This window comes from Giraffa tippelskirchi, chromosome 3 (assembly GCF_054371585.1).
Source record: "Giraffa tippelskirchi isolate mGirTip1 chromosome 3, T2T-mGirTip1v1.2.pri, whole genome shotgun sequence".
NCBI lineage: Eukaryota > Metazoa > Chordata > Mammalia > Artiodactyla > Giraffidae > Giraffa > Giraffa tippelskirchi.
In genome coordinates, this window is record NC_137277.1 from 192,419,665 (window position 1) to 192,444,081 (window position 24,417).

Genomic DNA, 24,417 nt, shown 5'->3' on the forward strand with positions numbered 1-24,417 from the left:
TCATGATCTGAGCCACAGTCTGCTCCCGGTCTTGTTTTTGCTGACTGTGTAGAGCTTCTCCATCTTTGGCTGCAAAGAATATAATCAATCTGATTTCGGTGTTGACCATCTGGTGATGTCCACGTGTAGTCTTCTCATGTGTTGTTGGAAGAGGGTGTTTGCTATGACCAGTGCGTTCTCTTGGCAGAACTCTATTAGCCTTTGCCCTGCTTCATTCTGTACTCCAAGGCCAAATTTGCCTGTTACGCCAGGTGTTTCCTGACTTCCTACTTTTGCATTCCAGTCCCCTATAATGAAAAGGACATCTTTTTTGGGTGTTAGTTCTAAAAGGTCTTGTAGGTCTTCATAGAACTGTTCAACTTCAGCTTCTTCGGCGTTACTGGTCGGGGCATAGACTTGGATTACTTTGATATTGAACGGTTTGCCTTGGAAACGAACAGAGATCATTCTGTCGTTTTTGAGATTGCATCCAAGTACTGCATTTCGGACTCTTTTGTTGACCATGATGGCTACTCCATTTCTTCTAAGGGATTCCTGCCCACAGTAGTAGATATAATGGTCATCTGAGTTAAATTCACGCATTCCAGTCAATCTTAGCTCTCTGATTCCTAGAATGTTGACGTTCACTCTTGCCATCTCCTGTTTGACCACTTCCAATTTGCCTTGATTCATGGACCTAACATTCCAGGTTCCTATGCAATATTGCTCTTTACAGCATCGGACTTTGCTTCCATCACCAGTCACATCCACAGCTGGGTATTGTTTTTGCTTTGGCTCCATCCCATCATGCTTTCTGGAGTTATTTCTCCACTGATCTCCAGTAGCATATTGGGCACCTACAGACCTGGGGAGTTCATCTTTCAGTGTCCTATCTTTTTGCCTTTTCATACTGTTCACGGGGTTCTCAAGGCAAGAATACTGAAGTGGTTTGCCATGCCCTTCTCAGTGGACCACATTCTGTCAGACCTCTCCACCATGACCCGGTGTCTTGGATGGCCCCACACGGCATGGGTTAGTTTCATTGAGTTAGACAAGGCTGTGGTCTGTGTGATCAGATTAGCTAGTTTTCTGTAGTTATAGTTTCAGTGTGTCTGCCCTCTGACGCCCTCTCGCAACACCTACTGTCTTACTTGGGTTTCTCTTACCTTGGGCGAGGGGTATCTACTCACGACGGCCCCTCCTGACCTTGAATGTGGAGTAACTCCTCTCGGCCCTCCTGTGCCCACGCAGCCACTGCTCCTTGGACCTGGGGAAACTCCTCTCGGCCGTCACCCCTGGCCTCGGGGAAAAGGTAGGGAGGGATTAATTAGGGGTTTGGGATTCTTAACAGATACATACTACTACACACGAAAGAAACCACCAGAACCTACTGTAGAGTGTGGTGGTGGCAGTTTAGTCGCTAAGTTCTGTCCGACTCTTGTGACCCCATGGACTGTAGCCTGCCAGACTCCTCGTTTCATGGGATTCTCCAGGCAAGAACACTGAAGTGGGTTGTTATTTCCTTCTCCAGGAGATCTTCCTGATTCAGGAATCAAACCCAGATCTCCTGCATTCCAGGCAGATTTTTTTACCAACTGAGCTATGAGGGAAGCCCACTGTATAGTGTAGGAAGCTCTATTAATATCTTGTGATGATGTATAATGGAACAGAATCTCAAAAGGAATATGTGAAAAAGACATGAAAAAAATAATCATTGTGCCAACACTAATAGTTATCATAACACTGCTCAACACGTATTTATACATGCCACTAAAATGTTCACATCAGTAAGTATAGTGTCACTGGTCAATTACATACGGTTCCTTATTCTCTACAACCGCTCCAGCATGTATTTGTAGGCTTTTTAATGATGGCCATTCTGACAGCTGTGAGGTGGTATCGCTAAAATTGATTTTTTATTTTCTTCCGAGTAAATGTCAAAACTATGGACTGTCTGTCTCTATGAGCCTTACGTATTTAAGAACTTGATTAGTATATTTAAAAAGCTAGGTCGTAGTTCTAATAACTTGGGTTATAAAAGTAAGGGCAATATGTTAGTTTTTTTTTTTTTTAAAGAAATCCCTATGCTGCTTTGTATGTTTCCTGTACGCATTTGCATACCAACAAGGAGGAAAGGAGGATTTCTTTTTCTCTAAGCCCTCTGTGGGATTTAGTTTCAGTAGATCTTTTTGATACTGGTCTTTCTGAGCTGTATGAGGTGATTCCTCGTGGTGGGGTTGATTGGCCTCGTTTTAGGAGGTAGTCATGTGGAGTATGTTTCCAAGTGTTTTTGGACTTTAGACTGTGAGTGCAGCGTACCTCTTGAAATTGGGTCCTGCTTTGAATTCTTCTTTTGATGATTTTCCCAGGGACATTACTTGAAGGGCAGGTGTCATTTACAGCCTCTCAGGTCTTTTGAATAAAATTAGGCTGCCCTGGTGGCTTAGTTGGTAAAGAATCTGCCTGCTATGCAGGAGGCCTGGGTTCAATCCCTGGGTCAGGAAGTTACCCTGGAGAAGGAAATGGCAACTCACTCCAGTATTCTTGCCTGGAAAATGCTATGGACAGAAGAGCCTGGCAGGCTACAGTCCACGGGGTCACAAAGAGTTGAACACGACTGAACTACTAAACCACCACAGGCCTCTTGAATAGTGAGACTCCTCGAGAACTGGTTTTAAAGTTGTTCTGCTGGATATAGCCACAGAGTGGCAGCAGACCTTCATGCTCAACTCTGGTTCCCTGGACAAGCAGAGCCTCAGGGAGAATCCTGTGTGTGGATTGTCAATTAGACTGAAATACTTTGGACACCTGATGTGAAGAACTGACTCATTGGAAAAGACCCTGATGCTGGGAAAGATTGAAGGGAGGAGGAGAAGGGGACGACAGAGGATGAGATGGTTGGATGGCATCACCGACTCAATGGACATGAGTTTGAATAAACTCCCGGAGTTGGTGATGGACAGGGAGGCCTGGCGTGCTGCAGTCCATGGGGTCACAAAGAGTCAGACAGCAACTGAACAGAACTGGGCCAGGAGAAACACCAAACACCCAAAGGTTTGGTGTTCCTCCTTACCCTTGATCCACAGGACATGTCCTAACTCCTCTTCCCTGGGTTGGGAAGATCCCCTGGAGAAGAAAATGGCAACCCACTCCAGTATTCTTGCCTGGAAAACCCCATTGACAGAGGGGCCCGTCAGACTGCAGTCCGTGGGGTCACAGAGCTGACCATGCCGGAGCACGCATGCGCTACGGGAAGCACAGCCTGGCTCGGTGACACATGTCACTCAGATCATTAAAGGTCCCAATACCTGTGAATTCCTAACACCCAGCCTAGTGCGTGATGAATGCAGAAAAGATGCTCCTGTTTCTCACTCAGCCTGGGGGAGCTCACTGAAAGGCTCTGCTGCCCAGACCAGGGACAGCTCAGATGTGCACCTCGGTGTGTGAGTAAACGAAGCTCAGATGAATCCGTGTTACATGTTATATAGTAGAGGTATTAACTTTGATTAGTTAGTTTGTGGTTCTAGTAACTATTTACTCCAGGAAAAGCAAACAATTCTGAATAATGAACATTGGGTTTCTGATTAGCTATATCTTCTGAAATTCAGTTTCTCTGATGGCTCCATGTGGCTTCTGAAGAGAGTAAATTGTGAGCACAAAGAACAACTTCAGCCCACATCCTAGTAAACAGGCAAAGCTAGTGAAAAGTACAAAGAAAAAAAAAGCACTGCAGGTCCTGGAGATTGGCCAGTCCTTCTCCCATCCCCAGTATCATGTTCAAGGGCACAATTCAAGGGTAAGGTTAAGGGTTCCATCTCTTGTCTGTCTCCTTGGAAGCAGGAAATCAATCTCTCCTGTGAAAGGCACACTCTGGAAGCTGAGGCCTGAGGGAGGAGGGCTGCAGGCCCAAACATCAGAGTGATTAACCAAGTTAATGCAATGGTTTTCGGCACTTGAGTTGGGTGTTTGGAGTATATCATCTATCGCCTGCGTGGTATAATGTTGATTGTTCTCCGTTAATGTCTCTATTTGATCACGATCAACTTCGACAGGTCTACCCAAATGTGGAGCATCATCCAGCGAGAAATCTCCCGCAAAAATCTTCACAAACCACTTTGGACACATTGAAACAGTGTGGGCTCCGGGGACTCCTGGACCCCAAAAAACTGGAAGAGGCAGGAAGGAGCCTGGGCTGGAGCCTCGGGCAGGAGCGCAGCGCTGGGACGCCTGACCCGAGACGTCCAGTGCCCAGGACTGCGAGGGGGCAGGGGCTTCTGCTCTTCAGAGCCTCGTGTGTGCTCGCCTGTCACGGCCGCCCCAGGAAGCTCATGCAGGCCCTGCCCTGACCTAAAGCCTCCCTCCCATTAGGGGCAGCCCCCTGCACCTGTGCTGTCTGCACCAACCCTGAGGTTCATGGTGAGTCCTGGCTCCCCTTCTCGGCACTGGCGTGTTGGAGGGTGAGGGCAGACGCCACCCTTTCCTCCAGGTCTAGTAGGGGGACACCCCTTCTCCCTGTCACTCCAGGAGCCCTGCAGACCCCACCCCTTCCTCCACAGCTAGTAGGTGGAACACCCCTTCTTGTCACTCCAAGAGACCTGCAGACCCTGCCCCTGCCTCCAGGTCTAGGAGGGGGACACCCCTTCTTGTCACTCCAGGAGCCCTGCAGACCCCGCCCCTCCCTCCAGGTCTAGGAGGGGGACACCCCTTCTTGTCACTCCAGGAGCCCTGCAGACCCCACCCCTCCCTCCAGGTCTAGGAGGGGGACACCCCTTCTTGTCACTTCAGGAGCGGTTCTGGAGCCAATCTGTGAGTGGTTCTGGAATTGGCAGGCAGAGCCCCTGTTGCTGTGCCCCCCTTCCCCACACGAGCATGCAGAGCAAGCTGTCTGCCCTGCAGCCTGAATGCACCCCCACCCCCACCCCCAGCAGTATTCTCAGGAAAGGTTCGGGGTACCGTAGCAGCATCTGAAACCTTTAATAGGGGTGTCCTTGTTCTCAACCCTTTAACTTGTTCACACCTTTTAGCAGGATGTAACAAAAGTCTTTAAGGTAAAGGGTCTGGAGAGAAGAGAGGAAGCTACAAACAAAACCAGAGGGAACCAGCTGGGACCACAATCAACGGATGTGACTCCCAACAGACCCCGAGTCTCACTGTGTGTTGATTTTAGTGTGTTATTGATGTAGGGGATAGATGGGGTCCAGATTAGACCTTTATAACTGGCCTCCTGTTTGCATTTCATGGGACGTGAAGCAGTGGGCTTCAGGCTGGATACTTACAACTGTTAGCATTTCTGAGAGAAGAGAGAGGTGGGCTCCAGTCTAGGTATTTACAGTCAGCCTCCTGTTTGCCCTCTGAAACGGAAGTCACAACAGAGAGGAAATAGCCAGTGTTTGTCTCTTGTAAACACCTTATGGTAATAGTCATGGAAAGGACAAAGAGAGGGCAGAAGCCTGTGTGAGGAGAGGATTAAGGGATCTCTGCCCCCAGACTTTTGGGACACGGGAGACACTACACATGCGCAGAAAGGCTTCTTGGGTCAGAACTCAAGAGAGAATGCCAGGCCATATGAGTCTGGCTCCTCCCAGAAGCCTTCACTTCGAGATCCATCCTGCCTGTGGGGTGAGTGTGCACCCAGGGGAGGGTCCCAGGGTCGGTCAGGTGTGGGACAAGGAACCAGGTAATCGGCCTGAAGGAAGACAAAGACCCAGAAGAACTGCCCTGTGTAAATGACGTGACCGCCTCTGCTGCGCCCCTCTCGCTGGGGGGGCACCACACCCTTCTCTGTCTTGCTTCTATCTTAACAAACCATTTCTCTGTGCTCTCCCACTTGTTGCTAGGCTATGTCCCTAATAATAAATTTTACATCTGCATTTACAGTTTCTGCCTCCATGGTAAAAACATTTTTCACTGGGGGGCAAAGATCTGGGGAAAAATAGCTTCTAGCCTCTAGCCTTTGCTGGTCTGGTGGTTAGGATTCCTGGTTCGCATCCAGGCTTCCCAGGCTCAAATCCTGGGCAGAGAATTAAGATCTCACTTCAGGTCACTGCTCGCTGCTAACTTGATCATTATATTAAGTGATACACCAACCGTTGGGCACGACCAAACATGAAGGACCAAAAAAAGGTAAAAAGGAGGTGGCACCCCACTAACTCGGAAAGCCTTGCCCTTCTCCTAAAGCCCCTGCCTCCCCAGGATTAGCCTCACTCCTCCTCCCTCTGTCTTTACTTTTAAAATCAAACCACTCTCTCCAGGAGGGCGAGAGGCTGAGCTGTGAGCTCTGTTCCCACCTCTCCATTCTTTGGCCTCTGAACAAAGCCTGTGCTGTGTTGGTCTCAGCTTTGGTTTCATATTCACCTACTTGAACCCGAATGGAAGAAGTAAACCTTCCCTGTTGAGGTGGAGAGCCCCAGCCAGGCCAGGGCCCGAGCAGGGTCCATAGGACTAACCTAGTAACAGTCTGTAAGGGGACGGTGGTCTCTGCCTGGGGGGCGGGTGGAGGGCGCACCTACAGCCGCAGCACCAGCCGTCGACAGCGCGGCCCTCCTCGGCCTGGACTGTGCTCTCATCCCCATACCTGGACACCACCTGACGGTCTGACTCGGTGACGCGGGCTGCCGCAGTCGGGAGGGGCCCAGAAGCAGCACCTGGAGCCAGATCAGACTGGCCTTTTCACGGGCGGTGGGTGTACTGGGTGTTAGGATTCTGCGTGCAGAAAACAAGCTGAGCCGCTAGAAGCTCATATGTGCTGTGGACTTGAAACCCACGTGCAGGGCAAGAGCTCCTACTGGATCCTGGCTCGGAAGCGTCTGCACAGGTGACGGCCACAGTAGTGGCCAAGTCCTCCAGGCCTCACTGGTGGGCACAGCTGGACCCACACACACTCCACGGGCTTCCGAACCCGGAGCCTGAAGGGCCAATGCTGGCAGGGCCTGGGGATGGGAGCGGTCACTCCACCAACCATCAAACCGAGCCCGTCCAGGCTCTGCTATAAGTCTGCTCTCTGGGTCCTGCAGACAGACCTGCAGGGAATAGGGGCCGTGAGTCCCATTCTGATGGTGGTCTGTGGAATTTCCACGAGACCCCTCTCTGCCCTGTTCTGAGCAAATGACTGCCCAGTCCATGCTACCGTCAGCCCACAAGCAGGCTGGAGAGGCTGAGGCTCCGAGCAGCCAAGTGACCCACCTGGAAGAACAGACGTGCGGCCATGGAGCGGGGTGTGTGGCCCACACCCAGGGTGACGGCCCGCTCACAGCAGGTTCACGTCTGCCCCTTCACCCCCTCCCGGGGTGAGTGCCCACTCACAGCAGGTTCACGTCTGCCCCCTTCATCCCCTCCCGGGGTGACGGCCCGCTCACAGCAGGTTCACCTCTGCCCCCTTCACCCCCTCCCGGGGCAGCTCACAGAGCCTCCTCTTAGGGGGACTCACTCACTGTCTTTTACTGGGACTCCTGTCTCACATCCTGTCTCTGGGACCATCCGGAAGCCTTTTCCCTCTGAGGTGGATTCAGTCTCACGTCTCCAGGCCACTTTCCTGGGTCACACTCACCACCTGCCTGTCCACTCCCAGCTCAGACCACAAAGGCCCCCTCGGGCCCAGAGCCCCCTGGCTCTGTCTGGGCGCTCACTCCCCTCCGGCCTGGGCCTTGCCTCTCACGGCCCCTGCAGGGTCTCCAGGAGCTCCCACCGTCCGGGGCAGGCTGTCTGCTCTGTCCTGGGGAGGCCTCCCACACACAGCACAGGGGCCAGCACCCGCCTCCTGACCTCTTCGCTCTGGGTGGGCGGGTTCAGGGGCCCCCCCCACGTGTCCTGGTTCTCAGCAGGCAACAGAGAGAGAAAAGGAGCTGAAGAAATGAACCCAAAGCTGCAGCAAGCCTATGCCTTTCTAAATGAGCTCGCTTTGGGCCACGACCAACAGCCCTGAAGGGAGAAAAGCATGTGTGCCCCTCTCCCAGCATCTTTTGCTGCTGGGACCCTGAACGCTAGGAGAGTGGCTGGTGAGAAACCATAGAAATTGGAGTGGATCTCACTCCAGAGCAAAGTTGAGGCAACGGTTTATTATTGTCCGGGGAGGGGTTGTCCTCAGGCACGGGTCTGGGGTGGGGAGACCGGTAAAGGGGAGAGGGTAGGTGGGCAGACATATGTTTCCACAAGTGTGTTAGGATCTGAGTGGTGAGCCCACAGAATTCCTCCCCACCCGCATTTGTGTGCTGAACTTGGAAGCCCGGCAGTGACTCTCTAGCGGGAAAGGCTGGAAGGCCAAATGCCCCTGAATCATTTGCATCCTGAGCCCTTTGGTCCAAGGCCAGATCGGAAGTGCGTGCGGGGCTTCGTCAAGGGGAATTCCCCGAGAAACAAGGGAATCAACACTTCAGCTGTGGTAAACCCTGGGACTGTGGACCCCCCATAATCCTGGAAGGCAAGCAGAATGTGCAGGACGGGAGAGAAAACAAACAGCAAGGATACCAGTAGTCGTCCTCGTCTAGGAGGGAAATCTTCATTCATCTCAGTTCAGTTCAGTAGCTCACTCGTATCCGTCTCTTTGAGACCCCATGGACTGCAACTTGGCAGGCTTCCATATCCATCGACTAGTCCCAGAATTTACTCTATCTAATATCCATTCTGTTGGTGGTGCCGTCCAGCCATCTCATCCTGTGTTGTCTCCTTCTCTTCCTGCCTTCAATGTTTCCCAAATTCAGGGTCTTGTAAAATGTGTCAGTTCTTTGCATCAGGTGTCCCAATTATTGGAGTTTCAGCTTCAGCATCAGTCCTTTCAATATATATTCAGAACTGATTTCCTTTAAGGTTGACTGGTTAGATCTGTTTGTAGTCCAAGGTACTCTCAAGAGTCTTCTCCAACACCACAGTTCAAAAACATCCGTTCTTCGGTGCTCAGCTTTCTTTATAGTTCATTTCTCTCATTCCTACCTGCCTATTGGGCAAACCATAACCTTAGCTAAATGTGCCTTTGTCAGCCAAGTAATGTCTCTGCTTTTTCATATGCTGTCTTGGTTCATCATACCTTTTTTTTCCATGGAGCAAGTGTCTTTTAATTTCATGGCTACAGTCACCATCTGCAGTGATTTTGGAGCCCCAAAATAATAGAAGCTGAGTTCTCAGCCACAACAGCAAAGAGACTTTGAGGCAGAAGCATCCATATAAGCCATTTCTGGCCCGCGGACTGTGAGGAGTTTAATCGACAAGGTTTATAAGTGCAGTCTTGGAGTAATGCTGTCAGAGAGGAGCAGAAAGCACAGTCTACCAGGAATCAGGAACTGACCCCACCACTCGCCACCATCTCCTACCAGCCTCCCTCCAGACACAACGCTCACCTTCCTAGCCTCACCTGGGCAGCTCACTTCTGCCTTCAAGCTCCTGTGTAAGGGCTGCCTTCTCTCAGAAGTAGTTCTCCTAAAACTGCAGGCCCGGCTCCTTCCTTTCATCCTGGTCACCGCAGCGAGGCCTCTCAGACCGTCCTGACCAGTGACTCCAAGCCCTCTATTTTCAGTATGGCACTTGTTTTTTTCCTTTCCACGTCTGGCTTTCATACTTTTCTCTTTCCTCACTCCAGACCGAGAGCTTCTTGGAAGGCAGGGGCGCTGGTCATTTCTGGTGCTGTTCTCGGGACCACTGAGTCACCTGGCACACAGTCAGCACTCAAAGCATGGGTGCTGAGTGAATAAACGGGAAGACCCTGGGGCTCCCGTTCCTCTTCTGTGCAGGTCAGTCTGTTGAGCTGATCACTCTTACTAGGAAGCTCATGCTGTTTCTGAGGCGGGGGCATGGCCAGAATGACCTCCGCCATTCTTTTTCTTGCTCCAGTTGCTCCAGCAAAGCTCAGCCCGCAACCCTGACCCAGGACGCCACTGCCTCCTGGCGGCCCGCGCTAGCATTGCAGGACTAACCCCAACCTTCATTCACGTCTTCAAGGCGGAGGCTCCAGAGTTCCAGAGGCAAAAGTGTACTTCAGGCAGGCTCCCAGGGATGTGGAAAAGACCCAGGAATCTCCTTCTGACTTTTCATTTCCTCTTCTCTCTTTGGTGTTTAGTTCATTCATGTTGCATCCTCAGCTCAGATAGGGCAATAATTTCCTCCTACTTCCAAATTAGAACCTATAGAACCCAGTTAGGACTGGTCTTCTTCCTGGAACCCTGACTCTGGGTCCACAACTGTGCCCTCTCCTGCTCACCACAAGCCCTCGTTCCTTCAATTCCTCTCTCCTCTGAGGGGCCTCTGTGAGTGGAAAGCATTTTTCCAAGCTCTCAGAACACGGTGGTCAATGGTGGAGAACCAAGGTCAACAGACTTCCCAAGCACACTGACTGAACCCCTGGGGAGTCCAATAGCAAGCACACAATGTGTAGGAAAGGAAAGCAAGTCCTTCTCTCCTGTAGCACCGTCTATACTGGGGAATGGGGTGTGTGCTCAGTGCGGTTTTAAAAGCCCAGAAAGGTGGACTGTAGCACTGAGACCGTGTTCACTGGAGAGCACCTTGGAGAGGGGCCACACCAGGCAGGACTAAGGGAATGTGGAGAAACCCCTCATGCTTTGGACTTCTGAACACATTGCCCATTGCCGGGAGGGGGGTATGGATGCCCCTGACCCATGGCAGAGCTGCCTCCAGCCCTTCCTGCTCTCCCCAGCGCTGACATTGGGTGTTCTCTTCCTTTACTACCTCACATCGCCCCCACCCCACCCCGGAACTCTACTTCTGTGCCTGCTTGTGTGAGCATGGAAATGCTCAGAGAATAATGACCCAAATGGGGCCAGGTTGGTAGAGTTCACCAGGAACTTAGGGTCTCTCATTTCCAAACCAAGCATGATGGATAGGACTGCAAACTGGCTTAGGGAGCTCAGGTCCTTACTTTCCTACTGGCCTCTGCTCACATACTGTGTTCTAGGCAAGTCTGCCTCTTTCTGGGCTTTAGTTTTCAAATTATACCAAGAGGGCTTGGATAAAAAGCTGCATAAGCGCATGCACAGGCAAACATGTTCTCTGACTCCAGCAACAATAGATGGGTGGTTGGCATGGGTGAACTCAGGAGGCCTGTGCTCCTGATGTGGGCAGAGGCAGGTGAGCTTGTAGCAGGACTGGCCAGGACACCTGTCCTGTCCCAGCACCAGCCAGAGGGCATGCGCGGGCCTGGGGACAGTGAGGGCACCTGTGCCCCGCCTTCCTGCACAGTTGCCAACACTGGAACAAGGGCTCTGCTCAGAAGGTGAGTTCTTTCTGATACCCCACCTGCAGCCTCTAAAAGGCCCACATTTTCTGGAGCCCTGAGGACAAAGACAATTCACATGGAAGTGGTTCCCAGCAAGTAAATGGAATGTGGAAGGGATATTTGCCGTGTATACCCTCAGGCTATGAAAACATGCCCTGTGATGTGCCATACATTTCCCCTTTACAACTGAGTGAAATAAGCCCAAGGAACATGCCTGTATTTGAAAGCACATGTTGATGATGAAAAATCCACAAATTAAAGTTGCTGGGTTGCAGAATCTCTGACTGGAGGAAAGTCAATAAGAATCACTCGCTATTTGAAAGTGATTTTTATTTTATTTCTATTGAGCTGTTAAATGAAGAGAGCTTGCCAGGCGGTGCTAATGGTAAACGATTGAGAGTGTTAGCAGCCTCGATAGGGAAGCCGGAGGGCCCAAAGCAGCAGGAAGAAATAAACTGCAAGTGGCAGACTTTTTTCCCTTCTCTGTTGATGACACCTGGTTCCCTCTGAACTTAACTTTTCTCAAACCTTGAGCTAACCATACGTTTTTCTTATGGAAATGTTTTTCTTAAGCTATGCTAGTGTGATCACTCACCTTGAGCCAGACATCCTGGAATGTGAAGTCAAGTGGGCCTTAGGAAGCATCACTAAAAACAAAGCTAGTGGAGGTGATGGAATTCCAGTTGAGCTATTTCAAATCCTGAAAGATGCTGCTGTGAAAGTGCTGCACTCAATATGCCAGCAAATCTGGAAAACTCAGCAGTGGCCACAGACTGGAAAAGGTCAGTTTTCATCTCAATCAATCCCAAAGAAAGGCAATGCCAAAGAATGCTCAAACTACCGCACAATTGCACTCATCTCACATGCTAGTAAAGTAATGCTCAAAATTCTCCAAGCCAGGCTTCAGCAATACGTGAACCGTGAACTTCCAGATGTTCAAGCTGGTTTTAGAAAAGGCAGATGAACGAGAGATCAAATTGCCAACATCCACTGGATCATCGAAAAAGCAAGAGAGTTCCAGAAAAACATCTATTTCTGCTTTATTGACTATGCCAAAGCCTTTGACTGTGTGGATCACAATTAACTGTGGAAAATTCTGAAAGAGATGGGCATACCACACTACCTGACCTCCCTCTTGAGAAACCTGTATGCAGGTCAGGAAGAACCTGGAGAAGGCACTGGCAACCCACTCCAGTACTTTTGCCTGGAAAATCCCATGGATGGAGGAGCCTGGAGGCTGCAGTCCATGGGGTCCCTAAGAGTCGGACTCGACTGAGTGACTTCACTTTCACTTTTCACTTTCATACATTGGAGAGGGAAATGGCAGCCCACTCCAGTGTTCTTGCCTGGAGAATCCCAATGATAGGGGAGCCTGATGGGCTGTCGTCTATGGGGTCGCACAGAGTCGGACACGACTGAAGCGACTTAGCAGCAGCAGGAAGCACCAGTTAGAACTGGACATGGAACAACAGAGTGGTTCCAAATAGGAAAAGGAGTACATCAAGGCTGTATATTGTCACCCTGCTTATTTAACTTATATGCAGAGTCCATCATGAGAAATGCTGGGCTGGAAGAAGCACAAGCTGGAATTAAGATTGCTGGGAGAAATATCAATAATCTCAGATATGCAGATGACACCACCCTTATGGCAGAAAGTGAAGAAGAACTAAAAAGCCTCTTGATGAAAGTGAGAGAGGAGAGTGAAAAAGTTGGCTTAAAGATCAACGTTCAGAAAACTAAGATCATGACATCTGGTCCCATTACTTCATGGCACATAGATGGGGAAACAGTGGAAACAGTATCAGACTTTATTTTTGGGGGCTCCAAAATCACTGCAGATGGTGATTGCAGCCATGAAATTAAAAGACGCTTACTCCTTGGAAGGAAAGTTATGACCAACCTAGATAGCATATTAAAAAGCAGAGACATTACTTTGCCAACAAAGGTCTGTCTAGTCAAGGATATGGTTTTTCCAGTAGTCATGTATGGATGTAAGAGTTGGACTGTGAAGAAAGCTGAATGCTGAGGAATTGATGCCTTTGAACTGTGCTGTTGGAGAAGACTTTTGAGAGTCCCTTGGACTGCAAGGAGATCCAACCAGTCCATCCTAAAGGAGATCAGCCCTGGGTGTTCATTGGTAGGACTGATGTTGAAGCTGAAACTCCAATACTTTGGCCACCTGATGCAAAGAGCTGACTCATTGGAAAAGACCCTAATGCTGGGAAGGATTGGGGGCAGGAGGAGAAGGGGACGACAGAGGATGAGATGGTTGGATGGCATCACCGACCCGATGCACATGTGTTTGGGTAAACTCCGGGAGTTGGTGATGGACAGGGAGGCCTGGCATGCTGCGATTCATGGGGTCGCAAAGAGTCGGACACGACTGAGCGACTGAACTGAACTGAATGTCTTTTGAAATGAAAGAGCATGATATGGAGGGAAAAGAGGAAAGAAGATGTGAAAGCTATTGAGGGAAACAGGTTGAGAAGGAAAGGGGTGTGGGCTTGAAGGAAGAGCAACATCTACAAACTGCAGACTCACTGCACTCACCTCATCCAGTTGGCCAAAGAGGTGTCCTTTCCATCCACATACTCATAGCAGTTTCTCCCTTCGGTGATCTGAGTGTCAGAAAAAGAGTTACAAGCTTTCTTCTGTCTATTATTTATTTATTTTTTTGATAGGAAGCAACAGAAGAATTATTTCTCTCTGCTGTCATTGTGCTCTTCAGCCTGCATGGATTCAACTGCTTTCATCAAGAGGCTTTTTAGTTCTTCTTCACTTTCTGTCATAAGGGTAGTGTCATCTGCATATCTGAGGTTATTGGTATTTCTCCCGGCAATCTTGATTCCAGCTTGTGCTTCATCCTGCCCAGTGTTTCTCAGGATGTACTCTGCATATAAGTTAAATAAGCAGGGTGACAATATACAGCCTTGATGTACTCCTTTTCCTATTTGGAACCAGTCTGTTGTTCCATGTCCAGTTCTAAGTGTTGCTTCCTGACCTGCATACAGATTTCTCAAGAGGCAGGTCAGATGGTCTGGTATTCCCATCTCTTTCAGAGTTTTCCACAGTTTATTGTGATCCACACAGTCAAAGGCTTTGGCATAGTCAGTAAAGCAGAAATAGATGTTTTTCTGGAACTCTCTTGCTTTTTCCTTGATCTAGTGGATGTTGGCAATTTGATCTCTCTTTCCTCTGCCTTTTCTAAATCCAGCTTGAACATCTGGAAGTTCACAGTTCATGTATTGTTGAAGCCTGGCTTGGAGAATTTTAAGCATTACTTTACTAGCGTGTGAGATGAGTGCAATTGTGCAGCAGTTTGAACATTCTTTGTCATTGCCTTTCTTTGGGACTGGAATGAAAACTGACCTAACAACCTAGATGTTTTCAATTGCATATGCTAAAAGAACAAGCTTTACAGTTTCCAAGAAAAAAAAAAAGTTTCATTTTAACCAATTTTTTTTCTGAAGTCCAAGGAATATCATGGCCATCCTGCATCAAAAATTCATCTTTCCTTTATGTAGTCATAGTTTCATGCCTAAATTATAGACCAAATAGTGCTCAAATTGACACTGATATCAGGGGCAGATCAGCTGATAAAAAGCTTGGATTGTCTCTCTGGAGGGAAGTAAGACCTTGGTCCCATCAGAAGAATCTGAGGGCTTAAGGGAATTTGCAGGAGTGGGGAAAGCTTGGTCCATTCTACATGTACCATAATCTTTTTTTTTTTTTTTTTTATAAATTTATTTATTTTAGTTGGGGGCCAATCACTTCACAACATTGCAATAGTTTTTGCCATACATTGACATGAATCAGCCATGGGTTTACATGTGTTCCCCCTCCTGGACCCCCCACCCACCTCCCTCCCCATCCCATCCTTCTGGATCATCCCATTGCCCCGGCCCTGAGCCCTTGTCTCATGCATCGAACATGGAATGGTGTTCTGTTTCACATATGATAATATACATGTTTCAATGCTATTCTCCCAGAACGTCCCACCCTCACCTTCTCCCTCAGAGTCCATAAAATTGTTCCATGCATCTGTGTCTCTGTACCATAATCTTAAATAATGCTTATTTACTTTACCGAAGTAAAAAGAACATTATAAAAACAAATATAAATCACTGAAAGGTGAAGAAATTCATAATCTGTGATTGAAAGCTGCATTCTAAGAAAACTGTGTTCTCTTAACCTAGAGACTATACTAAATTCCAGCCTGTTACCAGCTTGCTGCTGCTGCTGCTGCTGCTAAGTCGCTTCAGTTGTGTCTGATTCTGTGCGACCCCATAGACAGCAGCCCACCAGGCTCCCCCGTCCCTAGGATTCTCTAGGCAAGAACACTGGAGTGGGTTGCCATTTCCTTCTCTAATGCATGAAAGTGAAAAGTGAAAGTGAAGTTGGTCAGTCGTGTCCGACTCTTAGCAACCCCATGGACTGCAGACTACCAGGCTCCTCTGTCCATGGGATTTTCCAGGCAAGAGTACTGGAGTGGGGTGCCATTGCTTTCTCCGCTGGTACCAGCTTACCAGAAAACAAACAAAAAAAATTGTTTATGGGTAAGCTTAGAAAAGTCTTTTCCATATATCTTCAAGTAGCAGTATGTTTGCAAAGGCATCAGTGTGAGACCATAGAAGGCATGTTTAAAACCTGATTAAATTGAAATTGACAAAGGAATCTGGTCATTGCTGTAACTTGAAACACTTTAATATGATAACTAGAATTATAACTGACAGCATTTTACAGAACATATCAGATTTTCATGAATGTCACATAATTTCTAGGATATCTATATTAGTATCATCAACCATACAATATAACTTGAGAAGATTCATCACTCCTTCTGACAACACTTCCCATGGAGTTTAACAGGCCAAATGAACTCAGGTTGTTTAATATCTCTCTTTGGAAGGTCTCAGGGGCCCTCTGAAGCATCCCAAAGTTAGCTAGAAGTCAATTATTTAGGAAGGTTTGTTCATAAATATCAAAAGGGTTTATAACAGTCAGGTAGGATCACCTAAGTCACTGTGAAACAATACTTACCCACTGAGCCAAAGGTAACAAAAGATTTCAAAGGTAAACCTAGAACAGATCACTGAAGAGGTAAAGAAACCTAAAACTCATCAGCAAAGGCCGTTCAGCATCTCAGGAAAACTTGTTCTAGGCACAAAGCTCTTTTCTGGGGGCCCACCTTCTATAAAACCTCCTTATCCCTTTCTGTACCCATTCCTTTGCTTCTCCCATCCTGAAACTGCCACCTGTAAGTCAGAACTACTTCTTTTTCTCTCATAAAATGTGATTTCATTTCTCATACCTTCTTTAATAACAAGACATACATTTTCCTTAAGCAACCAAGAACTGACTTTTATATTGGCATTCTATAGATTGGCGAACATACATATCAGTGATACTATCTAAAAAAAAATTTGCTTTCCTATAGTGAACATCTTAGGATGGCACCAGACACTATTCATGGATAGTCAAAAACCTCTTTAGTTTCTGTGTAACAGGAAGGTCCTGTCAAGTAGTGAGTGTTTCAGAACCTTAATTTATGTGGAAATGACCTAGCTATTCAATACACTGTCACCACTTAGTTTAGCACAGCGATAGAAATTCAGGTAACCAAAATCTGGAGAAACTATTGTAAGTTCAGTTCAGTTCAGTTGCTCAGTCGTGTCTGACTCTTTGCGACCCCATGGACTGCAGGATGCCAGGCTTCCCTGTCCATCACCAACTCCCGGGGCTTGCTCAAACTCATGTCCATCGAGTCAATAATGCCATCCAACCATCTTATCCTCTGTCGTCCGCTTCTCCTCTGCCTTCAATTGAGACTATTATAGACAGATATGTTAAAGTACAATTATTTTTAATAGTTTATCTAAAAGCTCATATCGCATTTACATTTTTTAGGAGTTTTTTGTTTGTTTGTTTGTTTTTAGAGGTACTTTCTTTGTTGACAAGCTTGTGACAGATATAACAATATACCAATATTTAACTTGAAATAAACCTAGGCACTATGAAAATTTTATGCTTAATGTTAATGACTCTTAGACATGTCTGTATAAGAGTAGTGAAAAACAAATACTAGATATTTAATATTGACTATTTCCCAGTTCACATGCATCTAACATTCATTTAGGTCAATTTTTTCTTGTATTTAGAACTGTTTGATTTGTAAGGGCTTCCTTTTCTTTAGATTATTTAAATAAGAACTCACTTACAACTTCAGCAATATTATCAAAAAACAGAAGACTCACACTGAGACATACATAAATCCACACAGACAGACAGACAGAGATCTTCTAGTTTTCCGCCTAAAATTTAAAATATCCCTAGACCTCCTTTTTTTTTGCGGGGGCGGGAGCTTGAAGTTCTCATTTGCCCAAGGCTGAGATCTCAGGCCAAGTGGGCAGTGTTTTTCAAGGAAAGGGTTAACTTCAAGCTTTGCCCTGCTGCTGCTGCTAAGTTGCTTCAGTCGGGTCCATCTCTGTGCGACGCCATAGATGGCAGCCCACCAGGCTCCCCTGTCCCTGGGATTCTCCAGGCAAGATCACTGGAGTGGGTTGCCATTTCCTTCTCCAACGCATGAAAGTGAAAAGTGAAAGTGAAGTCGCTCAGTCGTGTCCGACTCTTCGCGACCCCGTGGACTGCAGCCTACCAGGCTCCTCCGTCCATGGGACTTTCCAGGCAAGAGTACTGGAGTAGGGTGCCATCGCCTTCTCCGAGCTTTGTCCTAGGCAGGCCTTTTAACAAGCTGTTTTTAACTGCATATGCAAAAGAACCAGCTTTACAGTTTTCAAGAAATTTTTTTTTTTTTATTTTAACCAATTTTCTCTGGTTCTATAGAATATCATGGCCATCCTAGGTCAGGTCAGCTTTCCTTTCTGTAGTGATAGTTTTATCCCTGAATTATAGACAGATCAGCGGATAAAAAGCTCGGGTTGTCTCGGTGGGGTGAATTTGCTCGCGGATGGATGTCACCTGGCGGCAGTAGCGAGGCCCACGGGCCTCTCCTGGGAGCGGGCATATGGGCGGAGCACACCTGGCCGCCTCGGGTGCGGACGCGCCTCTTCCGAGCTCCTAGGCAGTGGGTCCCCCGGGTCTCAGGGGTCTCCGTTGCGGCTGCGACAGCCCATTTCATGGGTTCCTGGGTCCCCGTCGATCTGCATCCAGTGAGCGGAGCGGAGGGGTGCGGACCACAGGTAAGGGAACTGCGGCTCTGGCGCGGGGCGGAGCAGGGAACCACGTATTCCGCCCTGTCTGTTGGCACAGTCTCGGAGCCCCCTAACCTGGTGGTCATAGAAAGGCCTCGCCGTTGGGGTCAAGGCCTTTACCACTTTACCCTGTCACGTAAAGCTCAGACCCGCGCAGTTTTCCCAAGCAACCTAGTGCCTGCAGCGAGGTCCCCAGGAAGTCCAAGGAATTTATCCTGCCTGGTGATTTCACCTGCTGGGACTCCACAACCCTTCCGCTGGCCGGCTGGCCCAGCCCTGCTTCCGGCAGTTTGCAGCCCAGCGGGCCCTTGACCACCTTCTGGGATGGGAAAGGGAGGGGTCCACGAATTGCACCCTAGAGACTTAGTATGGTGCATGGATTTAAAAACCTGGTGGCCACCCAGGCAGAAAAGAAGGGAGGAGGGGACCTGGCTGCCCTTTCATGGTGGCATCTGTGGCTGTCCTGCTGAGAGGGGGCCTTTCCATGGGGACCCTGTGCAATAAGTGTGGTGTTTTGGAACTGAATAATTAGAACGTGTAAAATTTTTAAATTAAGTGGTGCTTTAATTAAAAAAAAAAAAAGCTCCAAGTTTTTTGCAAATTGAGGTCTAAAAATTGAAGGCCTATTTTCCTTCCACTGTGGCATTCTATGAAGAAATGTGCATTTTTTAAAGAAAGAGTCAGAAAAGTGAGGGAAACAGAAAACCCAGAGGTGCCCCTGTAGTTTGGTGAAGGCCTTAGGAGGTCACTTGTAAATGCTGCTGGCTGGCGGGAGGCAGTCTCTTCCTGTGGCTGATGGGCAGAGGGCTCTGCAGGCTTGTCCTTTGCATGGATGTTCTTGTTTGTGGAAATCCAGCTCGGAGCCATCTCCCAATACAGAGGATGTAAGACTCTGGGCAATTATTAGGGCTGTGGCTCCTATACAACTTCAAGGTGTTTGGGTAAGGATAGCAAAGTGGTGTGTGGCTGACAGAAGAATATGCAGTGAGTGACTTCAGGTCTGTCTGGCATAAGCAAATTGAGCTGGTTATAATTATGCCTCATAAGGACAATAGAATGAGCGGGTACCCTATGAAGTCCGTTAGTGGACTTCAGATTACTGTAATTCGTAGTTTACCATAGCATCCAAATTTTAGTAGCACTGGTAGCATAGCCAGAACTATGAAGCCGGCAAGAGGGGCTTCTTCATGTGTTTTAGGGGGTCAAAGGTGGAGGCCATATAATGATATTTTTACTATAAAGGTAATTATGCATGCTAACCATATGAAAACATTGGATCAAGAGTTGGATATTGATTGGGCTCAGTATTAGAATATTTAAAGGTCCTACTGTATTTTGAACATAGACAAATATTCCTAAGAGGGGGAGAGATCATACTAGGGTATAAAATAAGTAGAGACTTGCATTAAGGTGTTCTGTTTGATTTCCTCATTGAGTAATGAGAATGAGTATTGGAACTAGTGTTGCTTCAAATAGAATATAGAAAAGGATAAATTTTACGGCAGTAAATGTTATAATTAAAATAATTGTAGTATGACTAGCAGTGATAATATATTTTTTTCTGGTAGAGATTCTTTTAATAAGTGGTGGTGACTATTAGTATAAGGGGTCATAATCATGTAGTTAAAATCAGTAGTGGTGTCCATAGGGAGTGGGAGAAAGCTAATGAGAAAGTGAGGCTGTTGTCATTGATTAAGGAGGAGTAGGCTTGTGAGTCTAATTAGTAGGCTCTGAGTGGTGGTGTTAATGCAGATTATCCTGATGATCAGGTTAGTGGTATTGTTGCTGACCAAAATATCAGCCTTCTCTGCCCACTGAAGCTGAATGAAAGAGCATGGAGACCGGGTTTGGAGGAAATAGGAAGCTGGCTTCAATTCTCAGCCAGCAGAGAGGGCAACCCAGCAGGCTTGTGCCTCCAGACCTGTGCCTGCCCCCCTTGAGGAGTCTAGGGGCTAACAGAAGGAAGGGCTCACCGCCAGGAGGCAGTGTGATAAACAAAGGGATAGGACTTGGATTTCTTCCTCTCGCATTTATTCACAGACAGTCACATCAGTTCCGTTCAGTTGCTCAGTCATGTCTGACTGATGATGGGAAAGATTGAAGGTGGGAGGAGAAGGGGACGACAGAGGACGAGATGATTGGATGCCATCACCAACTCAATGGGCATGAGTTTGGGTAAACTCCGGGAGTTGGTGATGGACAGGGAGGCCTGGTGTGCTGCAGCCCATGGGGTTGCAAAGAGTTGGACACAACTGAGCGACTGAAGTGAACTGAACTGAAACCACTCCAGCTGATTCTTCTAAGCGTGTAACCCAAAGTGTTCTGCCTGAGGGAGTTGAGATCACACAGGTAAAATGTGTAACAGCACACAGGGTTCTCAGGACCGTGGAACTGACAGTCCATCCTGGGCAGCCCCGACCCTGAGCAGCGACGAGAGCCTCGCCCCCTCGTGGTCCCAGGGAGAAGGGAGCTGGTCCGAGCCAGTGCTGGGGGGTCCCTGCCTACCCTGACAACTGGAGCAGCCCAGCGGGCCCACCCTCTTGGGCCCCGCCGATCCCCTGCTCCACACCTGTCTGGAGAGTCCTTCCAGGCCGCCATGGAGAAGGAAGCTGGTCCGAGCCAGTGCTGGGGGGTCCCTGCCTACCCTGACCACTGAGCGGCCCATTGGGCCCACCCTCTCCGCCCCGCCGATCCCCTGCTCCCCACCCATCTGGAGAGTCTTTCCAGGCTGCTGTGATGGAAATCTGTGGTGGGAACTCAGCAGAAAGGGTGTGAGGGCAGCTGGGCCCTTCCTTCACCGAGGACGTGACATGGCAGGTACACTGAGGTGATGCAGGTGGTGGGGAGGCCGTTTCAGAGGGTGGTACGTGCTGAGAAGGACACAGGGCAGGGGGTGGCAGGGGCTGACGGGCGACGAGTCCAGAGAGGCGGCTTCTTGGAGGAGGAGGGATGCTCAGACGGAACTGCGTCCGGGGCCGGAGCTCCAGCAGGGCCAGCCGGTGGCTGAGGAGGGCGGGGCCGGGGCTCGGCCACAGGAGGGGTGCATCTGGCCTCTGGTAGAGTTTCTGCTCCCCAAGGACTGGGGTTATTGTCTGTCTCCTCATGCCTGTCCCGTGCCTGGAACACGACCTGGCCAGAGGCAGGTGCTAAGCAAATATCTGTGAATGAGTGGATGGTCTGAGTGTGGAGATGCACAAGATAGGCGGCGTCAGACTGCAGAGTGGGGGTTAAGTAGATTAGGAGGCAGAGACGGGAGAGAGGCATACAGGGTTTCTAAGCCGGGACTCCCAGCCCCCTTGGGCTCAGCTCCACCAAAGCCCGTCTGTTCCCCAGACACTGTTTTTTACGGTAAATTCCCTCTGGCCTTCACTCACCTGCGTGTCCTGTCCTGCATGACTTAAAAAGCAGCTCAGAGTTTGTTCCCACCGCTTGTGCCTGAAGCCTCTTTATGCTTAAGCTGGGGGATCCCGAGAGAGCCCCTGAGACAGGGCCCCTTCCCAGCCCGGGGAGGCCGCACCTGGTCTGTGCCGTGGACTCTGCTCTCTGCAGTTGTCTGCCTGTTCGGGTCTCTGCCTGACCCAGGGCCAGGAGTGTTCATGGGTCGGTGTGTCCCTGCTGATTCTAGCAATCCGCCAGGCTGAGTCCTGCTGGCCTGCATCGTGACACTGCCATTTACTGGTGACACGGGGGCCCACCCTAGAGCACAGCTCACAACGTGTCCTCTGGTCTCAGCTGGACCTCGCAGTTGGGCCAGGAGCCAGGTGGTCGGTGCTGTTGGTGCCTGTGGGCATGGCTGCCATCACAAGTCTTCACTTTGGGGCTCAGCAGCTGAGCCGTCAGAATGTGTGCAGAACACGCTGCAGACCGGCACAGGGGGGTCAGCGCTGGGCCACAGCCAGAGAGCGGAGGCACTGAATGTGGGGGCCTGCCCTGCATTAGAACACTTTCCAGCCTCCTGGGCTCTGTTTTGTCCAACCTTCGAGGAACAGGCTGAGCTGCTGTGCTCATCCTGGCCCACCGCGCTCCAGGGCTGCCCTCATAGACCTCCCCTGCATTGGGATCTGACCAGTACATTCCTGGTCCCAGCACCAAGCCAGGGTGTCCCGGGGCCCCTTCAGTTAAGGGATCAGGGGAAGCAGAGCCACTTCGTCTTGAGCTGGAGGAGGAGTCATGTGGGTAGAGTTCTCATTTCTTCCAGCGACACTCGTGGCTTACGGCGCCCAGGGCTTGCAGCCGGCCTGTGGACTGCTGTGGGGCCCCGTCTCCTGTTGGCCCCTCTTCTGACTGGTTGGTCCGTGTTCTGACTGCTCGGGACTCGGTGCTCCTGGGTTGAGTATCTGTTGTAATTGGCTAGGGTCTGTTCTTTTTTTTTAATCAGTATTTTGTTTTTTTGAAGTATAGTTGGTTTACAATGTGTTCATTTCTGCTGCACAGCTCAGAGATACACTTATACACATATATACATTCTTTTTAAAAAATATTCTTTTATAGCTTATCATTGGATACTGAATATTGTTCTCTGCTGTACAGCAGGGCCTTGTTGATCCACTCTACTTATAAAAGCTCCATCTGCTGACCCCAGCCTCCCCCTCCCCCTCCAACACCCCCTCCTCCTCGGAGAGCAGCAGCCTGTTCTCTCTGCCCCGAGTCTGTTTCTGCTTCATGTGTGTGTGCTCAGGTGCTCAGTTGTGCCTGACTCTTTGCAACCCCATGGGCTGTAGGGATTCTCCAGGCAAGAATTCACCGCTGGGTGAGTGCAGGCTCGTGGTCACTCTGGTCTGTCACAGACCTCTCAGAGGCCATCTGCTGGGTGAATGTGGGCTCGTGGTCACTCTGGTGCACAGTCTCCATGGGGCTGTCGAGAGGCCCTGTGTGGCTGCTCCAGCTGGGGGCCACTTATTGCACTGTTGCTGTCCCCAAGGTAGGTCTGGAGAAGGCTAATCCCAATGAGAAGCTACTTTCAGACTTCAGCTCACATCTCAGGAACTAGTCTTTTAGCCTAAACAGGTCACTGGGGTTTCCTGTGTTAGTGCTCACAGCTCACACCCCCTAGAGAGTGGGCCGGATCTGGGGACACACATCCTCTGTTGCTAAAGTGACATTAGACTGTGCTCCCAGGGATGGACCACAGGGGGTGATGGGAGAACTTCTGCCCTACCTGCTTGGAGGCACTGTGCCCCCAGCCCCTGCCTTCTCCCCACTCAGGTATGGAATGTGGGAGAGCAGGAGGGGGAACCTGGGTCCCCAGTGAGACCCTCTCAGCGAAGCTGGGCCTGGGTTGGGCTTGGAGGATGTGACCGAGAGTTTGCTGGACAGGACGCCACATTTAGAGGGCCTCCTGCAGTGTAGGTTTCAGGGCTACGTAGCAACTAAGTGCAGAGCATGGTGGCTGAGCTGATGGCTGCGGATCCTGCAGGCTGAACGCTGAACCTGAATGTTGGAAGATGGTCTGGAGTCACAGGACGTGTTTGCTGTCTCTGCTGAGATGATCTCAATGGGGACCCAGGTTCCCCCTCCTACTCTCTAGAAGCCATCAAACTGAAGCTACTTCTCATGGTGAACCCCGAGGAAACTCAGGAAGGAAAAGAATACCTGCTTTCCAGCAGCCATCAAAGCACAGCCACTCCCCACAGTGATCCCCGAGGAAACGCTTGAAGGAGAAGACAGGATACTGGTCCCAGGTGGTGAGGTGTGTATCAAAGGGGATGATTACAGTGAGACGGCTGGTGCATCTTCCCACGCACAGAAAAGTGCTAAATTCCTTAACTTTAGATGCTGCCTCCTGGTTTTGAAATCCTAAAAGATTCTTACTGAATAAAACATAACTCTCAACAGCTAGATTATAAATATTTTTATGTCTACACATATGAAGTAGAGACTTTCCAAAGAACAACAAAAGACAAATCTCAACATTCGGAACACTGGCACCAGCGGTGGACACGCCCCGAAAGATGCAGCTCGTGGAGCCATTAGCACAGTCATCACCCGTTTTCCATAAGATTGTGGAGT

The 24,417-nt window shown here is 49.2% G+C and overlaps 1 long non-coding RNA gene across 1 annotated transcript in view; it reads left to right on the top strand.

Moving 5' to 3' along the window:
• The window catches only part of LOC145540544 (uncharacterized), a 42,236-nt gene extending 36,381 nt beyond the window's left edge, over positions 1-5,855 (top strand). Inside the window, exons 5-6 of the long non-coding RNA XR_014078384.1 lie at positions 4,032-4,395; positions 5,004-5,855. This is a non-coding gene — a long non-coding RNA (uncharacterized LOC145540544). The remainder of the gene's footprint in view (positions 1-4,031; positions 4,396-5,003) is intronic.
• The last annotated feature ends 18,562 nt before the right edge of the window (positions 5,856-24,417 follow it).